The 17,022-nt window shown below is 39.0% G+C and overlaps 1 protein-coding gene across 2 annotated transcripts in view; it reads left to right on the top strand.

Moving 5' to 3' along the window:
* The window catches only part of LOC124154516 (phospholipid scramblase 2-like), a 49,968-nt gene that overhangs the window by 5,239 nt on the left and 27,707 nt on the right, over nt 1-17,022 (top strand). Inside the window, exon 1 of one of the 2 annotated variants that reach the window (XM_046528308.1) lies at nt 16,664-16,744. The exons of the other annotated variant lie outside the window; for it this stretch is intronic. The gene's annotated coding sequence lies outside the window, so the exon portion shown is untranslated. Of the gene's footprint in view, nt 1-16,663; nt 16,745-17,022 lie in introns of those variants that run through there. 2 annotated transcript variants of the gene reach the window in all.

Below are 17,022 nucleotides of genomic sequence, written 5' to 3'. Positions count from 1 at the left end.
TAAATGGAACTTTTGGTCCAAATTTCGATTTTTGCTTAAAATTCGAGCTGTTAATTTCGATTAAAATCATTTTAGACCGAAATTTTTTCCATCAATAGACCGAACATGACACGAAAGTATCGCAGAGTTTTACCTGATTTCGAAGACTGCTTAAAAGTACAAAACTGCCCACAGATCTCAAATACAATATTTGGAATTGACCCAGGCTGAAAAAAGTATGATGAAACCAACAGCATCAGGACGCTTATCTAGAGCAGAACTCTAACCTTGAAGACGATGGCCGATTACGTGTTCAAACGTCGGAAGACTTCAACTCTTGGAGCCGATTGGGAAATACGAGAACGCTTCCCATACAATTCTTGATAAACCACGTCATTGGATTAATACCACTTCCGCGGTAAGAGATATTAATAAGTGATAAAATAATTCTTGGAGTATAGGTCAAATGTATATGATGCAAAAAAGTTGTTAGCCAGCGTTTCAGTTTATTTACAACCATCATCAGGGCTATGAATGAAAACATGAGAACAAAATAAAATACAATGATATATGATATTGTTACGTAAATAAATGACACGAAAGAATTTTTTACAATTATATAATTTAAAAAAATAAGAAGAGAATATACAAAAATTTTGACACACTGTGGCATTTTTAGTGCCCCACCCCCCCAAAAACGTTTGAGGGGAGAATTCTGGCTGGTATGCTGTTCACTCAAACCCAGGGATGTTGTTTTGCGGAGCAGCTTGTCACCAGGGGCAGTGGCGCAGCAGTTGAATTCGCCTTGGGTACCCCCTCCGCTGCATGAAAAAACCCCTCCCCTCAAATCCTGTCTCGTCTTGCAATAGGCAAGCTCTCTTCTGCTCGTGGCCTGGTCGTGGACGCATGTCTAGTGAGACATGACAAATTTAGAGCAATTATTCTGCTGGTATTTAGCTGGTAATGTTTCCTTTGGGATCATGAATTATTATCATTGTTTTCTGTAATACTTCTGATTTTGAATACTCTACTTTGAATAGATATCGAACGATAATAACTCATAAATTTTTTGGCAACCTTTTTCTTGTGAGCTGATTTTTCTTGTTTGTGGAGTCTTTCCCTGATCCAGTTTGTGACCGACGGTTGGAGTTTTCCCTATGTCTGGGCTTACGTGAACAATCAACTAGATTTACGACGTAACGCCACAATACCTTAGCTTTGCACAAATTTATTGACATTGTGTTACTAAGCTATTACCAAACCTAGTTACCATTAATTTTGATTAATTAAATAAAAATAAATTTTGCTAAGGCTTTCAATGTCTGTTTTTTTATTACGGCTGTTAATTGATTTAGATATGTGAACCATTTCTTTGAAAAGTCTTTTTCTCAAATTAACCTCATGATTAATAAGACCCGATTTGACATTAATAAGAGTACATGAATCCGTTCCACAACATCGTAGCAGGTATTTAATTCTGGGTGGAATGAATAGCGGTAGCTTCTATTACTTTTTGAGGAACGAAATAATTTATGCAGAAAATTTCGCCATATTACCTCATATTGATAACATTTTTCTCACTGCAAAAATATTTATTCATTAACTTATATTTTATTGGTGCCTGTGAAAATATTTGTGGGCAAAAAAAATTTTTCACAATTCCATATTTTTGTAAAAACACAGATGATGTGCGGTCATTATATTGCAACGTCTGGCTCAGTATTGTCTCAAATCAATGATTGAAACTGGAATTATTTAGCGGAGAAGAAATGTTCATTCTTCCCTGTGCGAAGTCTCACTTTCTTACTAAATTTTTACATCTTAGTAGTTTCTCAATGGTAGCAAAAATTAAACGTAATTACAGGTGAGATGAGGTAGGACCGTTCCATCATGAATGAAAGAGAACTTGCTAGTTCCGCTGAAAAAATTTATTCGCTGAACTATGGTTTCGAAGGCTGCAACTCATTTTCAATTTCGTGGAATGAAACACACTTGAGAATGATATGAAAATATCGACAGAACTTTACTGGCTAGAACTTCCAGAATCTCTACCATTTCGGTGGCTGAAATACGAGAGTAAATCTGAGAAGCATTTGCGAACCCAGGATCAAAACTAGGGGCAAACCATGGTCGTTCAAGCTGCAACATTTTAGCATGGAAAAGGTGAATGAAACCAACATTTTAAGACAATTATAGCAGCGCTTTATTCGTTTTTTAAATTATTTGCTTAAAAAACATTTTAGTTACATGTCTTAAACTAATATTAAAGAAAATTTTCGATTCAATCCAGTCCGATTTTCCTTAAAGACTTAAGCGATTTTTGCTGGCAGTTGCCCCCTCCTGCCCCTCGCTGGGTACGCCCATGTCCACAAAACTGGTAATTGTAACTCATCGCACTTTTGCGATCTTATTTTCCTCCCGAAATACTCTGTTTGGGATGAAGTTTTTTTAAAGCAAAATTGATAACAACAAATCAACCAATACCAGTCCGGATTCTTGAGACTGATTAAATAGCAAAAAAAAGTCGGCCTCTTTTCTCCAAGCTTAATTAATTTCGATCAGGGAGGTTGGAGTAGTCCAACCTTCTTGATTTCAACGCACCTTGTCTTATCTCAATTCACGGAGAGGTTTGTTTCCGCAAGTCCATGCGAAAGATAAAATCATTGTTCGGTAAACTTCCTTTGCTGTACTTGCCGCCGAGTGGTGCATTTTGTTTTTCTTTTGTTCATTGTTGTGTGTTCACCGTAAGAGGGCAAAAGGTTCTCAATTGTTGAATTGAAGTCAATTGTTGGGAAGAAAACGGAACGTGTGTGCTTCGGTCATCGAGGAGAACCTGCCTAAGAGATCACGCGCCAGCTCGCCAAGGCATTGAAGCCTCCGAATTTCTGTGAGTACCATTCGGCGGCATTACATTTATAATACAGACTTTTCATCCTTTTGAATATTAAACATTTTTTGGTCCTTCGGGCCGGATTTTGGCTTACCGAATCGCACATTTTGTTGGTTGGAGGATCCATTTGGTGAATCCACATTGTAATCATTTTGTTGGTTATCGTATTTGAAATCATCATTTGTCGTGGCGAGTGCTCGGGGAAATATTTGTTCCTTGTTGTTTTATTGGTATTTTTGCTATTCTTTGGTCGTTTTCTTCTGGATTTGTGTCAGGCATTTCCATTTGTGTAACATTGTTTCATATTCATTTGAGTGAAGTTGATTTATCATGGCCGATAAAGAGAAGAGTAATAGGTTAATGAGGAGATTTCGATTAACTAAATGTAAATTTGAAGAGAACATGCGCATCATTGAAAAGTTATACGAAATCCATGACGGTCGAAGGCAACGCGGAAGATAAAGACCTTTTTGAGAGTAGGTTTTTGCTTCTCGATGATCAATATAAGTCCTTCGTTGAATTATCGGATCAAGTGCGGGAAATGGCAATTGAATTAGACTTAGATGAGGAAGAGGCACCACAGTTAAAGGCATTCGATAAGGTAGAAGGCTACTACCACGAAATACGAGCCGTGGCAAGACGTGTTCTGATTTGGGAGGTACCTAGAGCCTCTTCGAATGAATCCGAAGATAGAACGGTGCATTTACCTAAAATTACGCTGCCTTCCTTCGATGGGAAAATTGAGAATTTCTAACCGTTTTTTGATGTGTTCAATAGTCTTGTTCACCTAAACACTAAATTAACTGACATTGAAAAATTCTATTATCTGGTGTCGAGCGTACGAGGTAATGCCCACAGGCTTGTAACTAGTTTGCCGCTAATCGCTGAAAACTATCAAATAGCGTGGAAAACTTTGATCCAACAATACGAGAGTAAACGCCAGTTGGCGTTTCATTATTTAGATAAGTTGTTTAATTATTATCCATGTTTGAAGAATGATTCTCTGTATTCTTTGCAAAAGTTCATCGAAACATACTCGGAAAATGTGATTGCCATTGTTATACCAAAGATAAGCTCAACACAACCCACGGAGCAAGTCCCAGATAGAGTACGCCATCATTTTGGATTCTTAGAATTGGCCGATCCGTAGTATTATAAACCAGGGCCAGTTGATATTTTATTTGGAGCAGATATGTTTTCCGATATTATGTTGGATAAGCCAGTGGTTCGTTCAAGTGGACTTCCCACAGCCTGGCCTTCGATTTTTGGGTATGTGCTTATTGGACCATTAAACTCGGTGTCTTCTGCAACTCGTGACTCATCTAACAATTCTACTAGTCTTGTATCTGCGGAATCTGATCTCGATTTAACTCTACAAAATTTTTGGAGATTAGAGGAAGCACCTATGGCTCATATTGTGTCACCGTAGGATGAGTTAGCAGAGGAAATGTTTGTTAATTGCCATTATCGAAAGCCTAGCGGCAGATATGTTGTTCCTTTACTGCTTAAGGAAATAGATTATTTGGCGACATTGAGAGATTCTAAGACGACAGCCATTAGGCGATACAAGTTGCTGGAGAGGAAATTGAATGAGAATCCGCAAGGCAGAGATGAATATAACTGTATTTTATCCGAATATATCTCATTAGGCCATATGTCTCAGGTCGGATGGGGTACCGGCAAATACAATATACCGCACCATGCTGTATACAAATAATCTAGTACAACTTCTCGAGTGAGAGTAGTTTTTGATGCATCTACCAAGACCACTACAGGAACTTCACTTAATGATATGCTTCTGGTGGGACCCAAACTTCACCAACACATGTCAGCCTTGATTATTCGTTTTCGTTTACATAAGGTGGCCTTAATAGGTGACATATGTAAAATGTACAGAATGATTGAACTTCGGCCTGAGGAGAGAGCGTATCAACACATAATATGGCGTCCAAATTTAGAATCTGATTTGCAAGAATACGAACTTAATACGGTAACTTTTCGCCTCGCCTCTTCACCTTACTTAGCTATGCGCACTATCAAACAGTTGTGTATAGATGAAGCTCTTCGATATCCTTGTGCAACAGATGTTGTTTCACGGGATTTATATGTAGATGATTTGGTTACTGGCACCGCATCTCCCCAAAAAGCAAAGAGTTTAATCATTGAAATAAATAATCTAATGAATGCGGGGGGATTTCAAGTCCATAAGTGGGCATCCAATTTAGTAGAGGTGCTGCAAGAGCTTCCGTCAGATCTTTGCCAAATTGAAGTGAACTTTAACTATGATCAAGTTCCCTCAATCAAATTGTTGGGCATCTATTGATAAACCAAGTCGGACACATTTTGTTATCATGTACGACAATGGGAAACGCCCAATACCAAACGAGGCATTTTGTCCACAATCGCTCGGATATTCGATCCATATGGGGGGATTGTCCCTGTTGTTTTCTGGGCAAAATATCTAATGCAGAATTTGTGGAAATTAAAACTGGGTTGGGACGATGAACTTCCGTTTTCTACTTTGAAACTTTGTAAAGATCTGGTGAAACAATTGCCATCATTGGTTGCAGTCAAAATCCCAAGATGGATAGGAAAGGACACAACTTTGAATATGGAATGTTACATTTCCCAAATACTTGGATTTTGTGATTCTTCTGAACGAGGGTACAGTGCTTCTGTGTACGTGCGAATGGGTGATTTATCAGAAAACGGAAGTGTTCACTTAGTTTTTTCTAAGACACGAGTTGCACCAATTAAGACTCAATCAATCCCTCGTTTGGAACTTTTAGGAGCTGTCCTGTTATCCAAACTTATAAAATTTGTATTTTATAGTATCTCGGGAATGGTAAAAATAACTCGCGTATTTGCTTGGACAGACTCTAGCACTGTTCTAACATGGTTAGACACCCCACTCCATCGTTTGAAAACCTTTGTTGCACATCGTATCATGCAAATCAAGGAAAATGCGATCGGTATTACTTGGAATCACATTAAAACTCAAGATAATGCAGCAGATATAGGAAGTCGGGGTTGTTTTCCCGGTGAACTAGTTTATCGACATTTGTGGTGGAATGGGCCCGCTTGGCTATCGGAACCCTTTGTTAATTGGAAAATCAGCTCTTTCCATCCAATTGAATTCAATCAACTATCGGAAAGTAAACATCTTGTAGATTCCGCCTTCACAGTATTTCTGGTACCCGATTTGGAATTTATCAGACGTCACTCATCGTGGTCTAATTTGTTGAGAACTGTGGCATACTGTCAGAGATTTATTAACAACACAAGGGTTAAATCAAATAATCGCATCAATGGATATCTGAAATTGAATGAAATCAATTCGGCATTGATACTTTGTACTCGAATGACTCAGCAATGTCACTTCAAAGAGGACATGTATCCGTTGAATCGAGGTCTACCTTGTTCAGTTCGAATTCAACGCTTAAATCCCTTCCTTGATTCAGATGGTTGTCTCAGGGTGGGTGGGCGTCTTCAAAACTCAAATTTGTCTTATCAACGGAAGCATCAATTGTTGCTACCCAAAAATAGTCATTTGACTCACTTGATAATAGCCTATTATCACAAGGTGTATTTACACGTAGGGCCAGCTACCTTAAAGTATTTGTTAAGTTTTAAGTTTTGGATTATCTCTGTCCGAAGTGTAATCAGGCAGAGAATTTATAAATGTATCCCTTGCTTCAAATTGCGTTGTGCCCCTAAAGTACCATTAATGGGAGACTTGCCTTCTCCTCGTGTGCAACCTGCGCGTGCATTCTTACACAAAGGGATTGACTTTGCAGGACCTTTTTTAGTGAAGGAATCCTTGAGAAGGAATTAAAAACAACAGAAGGCGTATATGTGTTTGTTCATTTGTTTAGCAACCAAGGCATGCCATCTATAGAAATTGTATCTAGTCTCTCAACAGAGGCATTTATTGCGGCCTTTGAGAGATTTGTATCTCGAAGAGGTCTATGCTTAGATATTTACACTGACTGTGGCACAAATATCACATGGAATATGAATCCCTCGGAGGGACCTAGGAAGCAAATATCAAGTCGGCGAAAGGTTTGTTAAAAAGGACAGTGGGTAGCCAAATTTTAACTTTTCAGGAACTATCAACCGTATTTGCCAAAATTGAAACGATATTAAACTCCAGACCATTGGTCTCTTTGCCATCGGATCCCAACGAATTGGAAGTTTTAACACCTGGACATTTTTTGATTGTCACACCATTAGTGGCTATCCCCGAACCAAGCCTTTTAGATGTTAAAATCAACAGAGTAACCCGATGGGAACTTGTGAAACGAATGTCTCAACATTTCTGGAATCGATGGACGAACGAGTATTTATCCACATTACAATCTAGGTCAAAATGGATTTTGGAAAATCCAAATTTAGAACGAGGAGATCTAGTGATTCTTAAAAGGGAGAATAGCCCTCCTTTACAATGGCCGTTGGCCAGAATTATTGACGTTCATCAAGGAACTGATGGACGAGTGTGAGTTTGCACTGTCCGAACAGCGTTTGGTAATTTTAAACGCCCAGTCTCAAATCTGGCCAAACTGCCTGTTCAATGATCTATTTTTTCCTTTCTTTTGTTTTTTTGTGTCTCTTTTCTTTCGTATACCAGGGTAATTGTTCATTTTCTTGTACATATCGTTTGCTTAGGGAACATTCGTGCTGAACCATTCCCATCCGTGGGCTATCCATTTGTACAAAGTCTCTGATGATGGCCCCTTTCAGAGTGAAGAATCTAATTTATAACCTCACCCTTGTTCATTATCTTCCCACGTTCAGATAGCACGCTCTTTTTTTAGTTTCTTCAATCATAGTTCTGAGAAAAGATAAAACTCAGAAAAATAGAGACACGTAAGACATAATCGCTGCATTGGCTCAATAGGTCTAACACCTATCTTGGATCAGAAATTGTTCGCCCACGGCAGATGGATTTCGAAGAAATTAATGATGAAGAGGTCCAATCAAACATTGGTCTCTACATGTTTTTTTCCTTCTACAATTCTAGTAATTTTGTGGCAAAATTTTCATAAATGCCATATTATGGCATGTTTGATTGATTTGATTTGACAAAAGATTGGTGTAACGCAACTCACCACGACATTTAACCATCTACTCTTTAAATGTCTACTTTACGTATGTCTTCTCTTTAAATCCATGACAACTTGGTCTAGATATTTCAAAGCATCAAATTTACCTTTTGCAGAGAAATGGCCAGGTCACAGCGAAATGTTTCAGTTTGACATTATAATTGAAGCAAATACATCACTAGCCTCTTAAACATAAAATCCACGCAAAAACCTTCCTTGTACTCAATTACATGCATAGAAAATGCTCGTACACAAGCAGAAAGAGAGTGAATACTGAATTCCAAGTACGTGCCTACACTTAAAAACTCTTCTAATCTTTCTCCTTAGCACTCCCGGTACAACGACTGCGCCAGTTTACAAATAAACGTGATTTTTTACGCATATGTTTGCGTTGTCGGTGTCAAGTGTGGTTTGTCCGAAAAAAGGAAACTAAAATCTAACAACTCTACAATTGAACAATAATAAATTTGCATAAAATTTAGATACACTTATAAATTGCAGTTTAAATAATATTTATAAAATGGCATTTGATTATTATTAATTGATTTTTTTTCTTTTCAATATCTTATTTTTAACGTTAGTAATACAGAGCTGGTGTTTTTTTCTTTTTCTTTTATTTTTGTTTTGTTTATAGTTGAATTTGCAAATTTGTGATTCAAGATATTATCGCATGTTATTTTTCCTTTGTCCACTTTTTTTCCAATGTTAAATTATTCAGATACCTGAACTTAGGAAGAGGTTTATAATTAGGATTAACTCATAGAAGAGTGATTTGTTGAGACAGTTTTTCAGTAGTTGCGATACTTTCGTCGTAAATTCGTTGCCTTTTTTATACGTTGCCGAAGTTTACTTGCACTTCACTACTTCCGTGGCCCCTTGATGGTATGCAACTCCTCAATGCCTCATAGCGTAAATGTGACTGCTCACAGACTACATAGTGGCTTTTACTTATTCTCCAATTATCTCTGAGTATTGTAAAATAACCTCGTGGAATAAAAACTTGTATCAAAGAGCCACCTTAATGATTACCTACTTTCATCTTTCTATTTTTGGCTTAGCGACTTCGTAACACATTTCGTTTTGAACATTTTGTGTATTTTAGTGAGTTTTTGAGGCAATCTAGAGACCATTATGACTCACTAATACACAAAACAATCACTAACTCGATTAACTAAACTACAACTAGGCCTATTTACATTAAAACAATTTACACATAATAAATCAACTGGTCACCAAAACAAGGTATTCTGCAACAATGCAACACCAAGATTATATTATATTACGCACGATTTATTAAAGTGGTTTCCCGCTATCATATCGTACCGTTCTAATTCCTCTCATTACTTAGTACGTCATACCCCACCGAAAGTCAAAGTAATACAAAAGTATATTGAAGCACACATGTAAACGAAGCATTCCGTCGTCTGCGACTTTCAAAACAAATCATGTGGTCAGAAACGGCCGGAAATAATGTTAGAATCGAAATACATCATCGATAGTCGCACCAGTGCGCATCATTTCTTCGCAGAAAATTCACCGAAATCATTCACCGCGTATAGCGGTACCGGCGAATGAATTTCATTCGAATGATCATTCGAAAGTTCATTCGAAAGATCATTCGAAAGATCATTCGAAAGATGTTTCGAATGATCATTCACCGTGTAAAGCGGCCTTTAGACGCGTCATTGCACCTGCAGCCCCCACCACTACCACTCTTCATATAACTGCATGGTGTTGGATTGGAACGTTCTGGCCAGCGCCCCACGGCTACAAATACGAACTTCTCGCTTTATTTTTTGGTGTTTTTCCTACATTTTCGATGTATTCGATTGAAACAAATACTTTGGCTAATTAGAGGTATAATTATAATTGAATGGGTATTTATTTATTTTTTTCTTAATCTTTGGGAGGGGCGGCGTCCGAGAGTCCTAATGGGCCAGCCGCCACTGTTCTTAAGGGATGATAATAACCCATAACAATCCAAGCCAACCTCCAATTTGAACTCTGAACCACTGAGATATATCAAGAATATATTCCCGAAATACCCTGTGCATGAGATAAAGTTTCTTATAACGAAATTAACAAAAATAGATCAACCAAGAATATTACAACATCCTTGCTCTCAATCTCCTCTTGGCTCATCTTATCTCAATTAACACAAGAGGGCGAGCCCGTATGAAAGATAAAACCATATTCCTCAGAAAAGATAAAACTCAGAAGAATAGAGGCACTTACGATGTATTTCCGATATTGGCTTCATACGTCTACCGCAATTATTTCCGCGGCAGTTTTTGCAATCACACTTTACGTGCATTTGTACTTATAGCAGACACTTTATTGATAGCTAATGACTTCCATTATCACTCTCACTCCTTACGTTAGCGGTATGGCGATCGGTTCGGTGTGGTAGCTAGAGTGTTGGCTTCCCACCCTATGGGATCCGGTTCAAATCCTGGTGGTGGCAGAAAGTTTTCAGAGACTACCCGATCCCTGCTTGAATGTTATGTGGAGGACATTTCAAGCGCAACACTCCGTCCGTAGGATGGGTCGTTAAGCTGCAGTTTCTCTCCACCCTTCCTTTCCTTAGCTGTCGGTCGCCTCCTCCAAATACCATACCACCATCACGTTAGAGGTAAACTCATCGCGAGGATGTGTTTGGGCCATTTTTATTGCCAACTGACCAAGGTTATTCCCAAAGAAGCCGATTAGCGGAAACGTTTTTGACATGGATGTATGGGTCAGATTAAGAAAAACACTGGACGGCATGAAAATCGGCCCTGATACCATTCCTGCTAATTCCTGTGTAAAATGACCTCCAGAATCCGAATATGACCTCCATTTTTCCCCATCACCCACCATTTTTGGGGGAGCCCCCCTCCTATTTTTCATCGTTTTTCGATAATTTTGCTAAATGAAAAGAGGATTATTTTCGCATTTACATTCCTTCTAAGGGTTTACAAAGTTGAAAAATTCTAAAGCAATTATGGTAAGGAGGTAGATTTAGGGGGCATTAGCCCCCGAAAATTGTATAAAAAAGCATTTAAAATTTTCGATTTTTCCTTTTTTTGCAATTTTTCACGTATTTTCTAAATTTCACAGCTTCCATTTTACCTCATCCTTCCTCGAATGATGAAAATATTTAGCAAAAAGAAATAATAGTAATAAACAAATATTTTGCTTCATAATATGGCAGCAATAATTAACATATGTAGCAATAGTTCGGACGATTCGCTTTACTACGCTGGCGCTCGCAATTACAGGTGTGGACATACTGTATATGCTAATTTATAAATTTTACTTTGGCTACCAATTTGGCAATCAGGACAAGAATTAGACTCCGAGGGTTTACTGCACTACTTGTCACTTGTGACTTTGTAGTTCGACCAAATGGCTCAAAGGTACGCGTAAATCATTACCATTTGCTGTAACCATGCTTTGATCCTCGCTGTCTTCTCACGGATTGTTACTTTTGTATGACTTCTACCGTCGGGTTCCCCTGCAAAAGTAAGCATATAATTCATTTTCCTAATATCCCTTCAGCAATAAGACCAATTACACATAACGAATCAACATATTTCAACATCTGCTAATACACATCATTACTAACGTAAGTCGACAATCCTAAGATTGGTTAGACGCAACTCTCCCCACTGCTAGTCTTTACATTGGGGCATATTTCTTTTCTTTTACATACTTTACAATCTGTCATATGCAACTTATTCGTCCCTTGCCCTTCTTCCCTTCCACCTGTCCATCGACGATTGTTTTCATCTAATTGCCTCTTTTGTATGGCTTACTGTGGCCGGCTAAATTTTTCCGTCTTCTCCATAAGATTTTTTTAGGAAAATTCTCTGTTCTCCCACTCTGCTTAGCACTTCCTCACTACTTACTCGGTCGGTCCATTTTATCTTCATCATTCTTCGGCCTCACCACATTTCGAATGCCTCCAACCTTGACTTCTCCGCTGCTGCTAACGCCCAAGCCTCGCTCCCAAAAATAAGCATGCTGCTTATGTAGCATCTGATGAAATGTCTTCTAACTACCATGCTTCTATTCTCAGAGAGTTTTTAGGGGGGCCTCCCTTTTATCCCATACGTCTTATTACTTCCTCATCACTTAAACACCCGTTAGTAGCGAATACTCTGGGCGCGCTCACACCGAACCTGCAAGCTCTTCTTCAGGCTCCAGGGGCCGCTCTTAAATCCGGGGTAAAGATAACTGATAACTTCAGGCTTTACTTTGTGAAACCTCTCCATATTGGAAATAAAGGAATAAAACTTTGTAAGGTTCACTTTTATCATTGCTTCTACTAAAATTCCCCAAGTGACCCATGTCCTTCGGGGAATTCATTAACCCATGCCCGCACCATCCACAGCCGGACTCAATGCCCTACCATAGACTATTGTGATTTGGATAACTCAATGTACCCCTCTAATCCTCTCTGTCTTCCCTAACACCGCTACCTTCATTAGCTCTCGTCTCCTCACCCACTTTAGCCCCGCCCTCCCCTCGCTGGTCAGATACCTATCCTCACAGGAAAAACCCTCGTCCCAAATCAAGACTGCCCCTTCCCCCCCTCCATTCCCTGCTTAACCCCCACCCCCGCCTTCTCAACCAGTCCATTCCCTTCCGATAGATTCCCTTACTGTCTTATGTATGTATAAATATAAGATGCATGTAAGATCAGTCGCCGGAAGATGTAATTACGTTACGAAATCCGGGTCGTGTCCATATTAATATAATAGTGAACCTTACAAAGTTTTATTCCTTTATTTCCAATCCGGTGAAAAGAAATTATGAACAAAAATTATTAGTACGGAGCAATTAAGAGAGAATTAAGATTGTGGTACCCACACGTCTATGATGGCGTTCATAGAAAACCTAAAGCCTGCAGATGATTTCAGCGCTGGATTTCGATGTAACGGAATAGTAGCGTGAAAGTTTTGGAGCGCAGAGTATCGTCGTCATTAATTTATTTTGATTAACGCACTTTATTCCCACATTTTTTAAAATTCAGACCGTGAGTCATGGAAAAAAACATCTCGGAACTGAAAATAAGGTGGACATAATACGAAATGGGATGCAAAACTCGAATAAAAACTCCGAGAGAGCCAAGAAACTACTCCAATATCATGTGTGTGACAGTTCGCGGATAGTTCTTCAGAAGAGCGATAAATGGCGTCAAGGCTGTTCTAAATTTGTCATAAACTTCCTAATGCTGCGAAGCTAATTTTTTTTAACCGTTTAGCAAATGTATTGCTAAATCTTATTGCTTACTGGCCTTAAGCAATATACTTTATGAGTGATTAGGATTAGGAGAAAAAAATAGTCGGAACACACAGTTTTCTATCCGCGTATTGTATTTCTGCATTACATTATGAATTTGGTCCGAAAAATTATGACCGCCCTATTCATTTCCCATTGCACTGCTTGGACGTCAAATAGAGACTCAACTCCCAACCTATCCACTGCATCAAACGATGACGTGAAAGAATAATGTTATCTCAAACAAGATATCGCCGGAATTCTTGAGAGTCCCCCTGTAATATCAATATTTAGGTACCATATCCAAGTTGAGGGGAATACAGAGATAAAAACTCCCACAATCCATCGGAAGCGTCTATTTCAACGTTAGGAATGCGACTTGGAAAACTTAATGTAACGGATTTACCTAAAGAAATTTAGCCGAAAGCTTACGCCAATTTGCGATATTGGCATGACAGACCTATAGGCGATATGACTATCAAAAACAAGACTAAAAATTAGTTACATCAATACTACCACTCATCATTCGGATTTGAGGTTGTCAGGAATAAAATAAAATATCACAAGTTCAAAAACGAACTAAATTATTTGACACGCATCATGACACCCACCTAAAAGGTACCACCATAAGCAGCATCCTCAAAATAGGATTACCTCAAATTAGGATTTTCAAACCGATTCCTTTGTCTTTAATTTTTCTTTGAATGCAAATGAGACAGTGCGCGCCGATACCTTTAGCGCGTCCATGAGACGATAATTCCACCACACCATAAAATGAATCGCTTCATTGCACTCAAATAATCGGTAACGATTCGGAAAAGAATCACATGATCCTTTGCCGATCTTCTCACCCACAGAAACACCGCGTCAACGATAACGATAATGGAAAAAAGAACCGGCAGCATAAGTTCTTCAGCAAACGATTATTTTGCTTACCAATTAATTGGCTCATAATCTTATGATCATAATCGGTTCATAATTGTCTCAGGAATCGTGTGCTTGTTTCTATCAAGAATTCGATTATTCACCGATTCTCTTCGTAATCGATTATTTAGACCTGATTTTTTCCCTGAATTGATTATGCTTGAATTTTATCATATGATATCTACGATTAATCAATTAAGGAAAGTTTTTCCCTATCACTAATGTCGGTCGCATAGTGGAAATTTTATGTCTCGCGAACACCGCCGGAAGCTATAAAGTCCACGCATGCGCACGGCGGCTTTTCTATCTTCATTTCGAGCATTTTGCAGCCGGAGTACGTTTGTTTTATGACATGTGTTCCTCAAAAACGTCAACACAACGAGATATTGACGAATTGCTCGATGCGGAAAAACTTTTGGCAATGGTTGAGGCAAGGCCGGTGATGTAGGACCTGTCGAGGAAAGATCACCACAATCAGGATGCGATTGTAAAGGCAAGGCAGGACATCGGCAAGGAGTTGAATGTTTCGAGTCAGTTAGTGTTTCAACTTATTTATGTTTAGCCCTATGTTTTTTCTCAGGGATAATTAGGTAAAGTCAGGAAAATCAAATCATATTTTTCACATACTTATAATTACATATGTTTATTGTATAGTGATTAATAATCAAAAGGTGAAAAAAGGGCTGTATAGGAATTTAGTGCCCCCGAATGGTACTTTTAAAAATATTTGGAGACGTCAATGCCATGGCGAGCTGGCGCGTGATCTCTGAGGCAGGTTCTCCTGGATGTCCGAAACATAGACGTTCCTTTTTACTACTGCCAACAACGGTCTCCTCGTCTCGAGGATCAAAAAAAAAGAGAACCTCTTGCCCTCTTACGGCGAACACACACCAAAAAACAAAAGCAAAACAAAATGCACCGCTTGGCGGCAAATACGAAGAAGTTTACCGCAAATATAGTGATGAATATTATATACCTTAAATTATTATGGCTCGAAATTTATAACTATATACATATTTTTTACAGCTTAATATCCCTCTTTTCGCTAATGGGGTGAACCCAATGCTTCCCTTCTGGAGACGTATCCAACATTTGGATTAACCGCCATAAGCACATGGTAACAAAAAGATCTTTTTCTGAACTCATCTTCTTTAAAAACAGGGTGAACGGGCAATTAGCTATTTTTCTCCACTCGATTCAAAATGTCTCTTTGTCGTAAGCTACCGCACACTGGAGGAGCAAACTGTCTAAATGCTTCCAAAAAAGTGTCTCGTGACTCTTGCTTCAGACAGTTCGCTCTTTCGATGAGTGGCCGGCCTCACTCCCCCAACTAATCGCTTTTATCTCCGTGGCATTCACCCTAAAACAATGTCTCGCGGTGTATCAAAGGTATGACAACCTGTCTCTGTCTACGCACAGAGAAAATATTTGGGTAATGCAAATTGGTGACGTTATTATGAGGCCAAAACAAGGTTCCCATTTATTATGCTTTTTATACCCTCGTACTAGTGCTATCTATAACAGACACTTTGTTAATTCTACAATATGTATATATTTTTTTAATTGTGACCGGTTATGGCTGTTATACCATTTTGCAAATACAGAAAATAATATAATACTTGATAATGGTGTAACAGCCGAAACCGGTCAAAAATTTTAAATCTTGCTAGATTTAACTCTAGCTTCCAAGTACTCTACCATACTTGACCGTACCGTACTCCAGTACTTCGTTTATGACAGCGAGATCCTTTTCTAATACCAATCCATCGCAATGACCATATATTTCTCTGTACACAACTACATCATCTGCGAAGAGGCGGATTTGGCTCGTGATCGCGGTGGTAATGTCAATATTGCAACGAAGGAAAAAAATAGGACCTATAACACTTCCTTGTGGTACAGCTGAGGAAACTTGAATAGTCTCCGATTTAACTCCATCCAAAACAACCCTCTGTTCACGATCGTTTCAGAAATCCTTGATCCAACCTAATACGAGCTTATCTATTCCGCATGCTTCCAACTTTTGAATCAGCTTTAAATGCGGAACCTTACAGAATGCCTTTTTGAAGTCTAAAGATATCGCCGCGCGTGGAAAACAACGTGTCTTACTTACTCAATAATCTTTTGCGGAAAAATGCTATACCCTTTTCATCGACTTAACTACTAATAGTCTGGTGCTGCTACTGTGCCTCACATTTTCATGATCCTTCAATTTAACGTATTTATTTAACCATCTTCTAACATGTTGCTTCGGTGAAAGCCACTGAATGTTGCAAGTAATGCTTTGCCATCAGTACAACGCGACCGTGTCTCCCAACGGAGAAAATATTTGGCCCGTGTGGCTCCGTGCTTGCCAGAGTGTTTTCGGCGACTGGACTTATCAGCACGAAGAGAGAAATTGGCGGTTTTGAGTGCGCCTTGAGAGTGACGTGATAGGAAGGAAGAGTGGGAGTTGAGGAGATAGCACAGCGCCGAGGGTGTAAACCCAGGACGCCATCTCCGCCTCCGCACACAGATTATCCCGAGTGCTCGAGGGAAGGCGTCCCACACCACAGCCCAGGAATTCACACAAGCCTTCGAAAACGTACGTAAAAGAGATTTCTTCACTCATTCCTAACGATTGATAACCGAACGCCATTATCGCTGAATCGCCACTAAAATTCATGTCCATTTCGTATCCAAACTGACCACATTTTCATATTCGCAAGGTTACATGAGTCTTAGAATTATATTCACCGTCGTCATCAATCCCAAGATTGGTTTTACACAAGTCTCCACTCAATTCTAATAACATCTAACCCTTAACGCCTAGATCATTTTCTTCTTTTCATCCTTTGCCACCTGTTCTACGTACGAGGTATG

This window comes from Ischnura elegans, chromosome 2, assembly GCF_921293095.1.
Source record: "Ischnura elegans chromosome 2, ioIscEleg1.1, whole genome shotgun sequence".
Classification (NCBI taxonomy): Eukaryota; Metazoa; Arthropoda; class Insecta; order Odonata; family Coenagrionidae; genus Ischnura; species Ischnura elegans.
The sequence above is the reverse complement of the archived record's forward strand: the minus strand, read 5'-3'. Positions and strand labels throughout refer to the sequence as shown.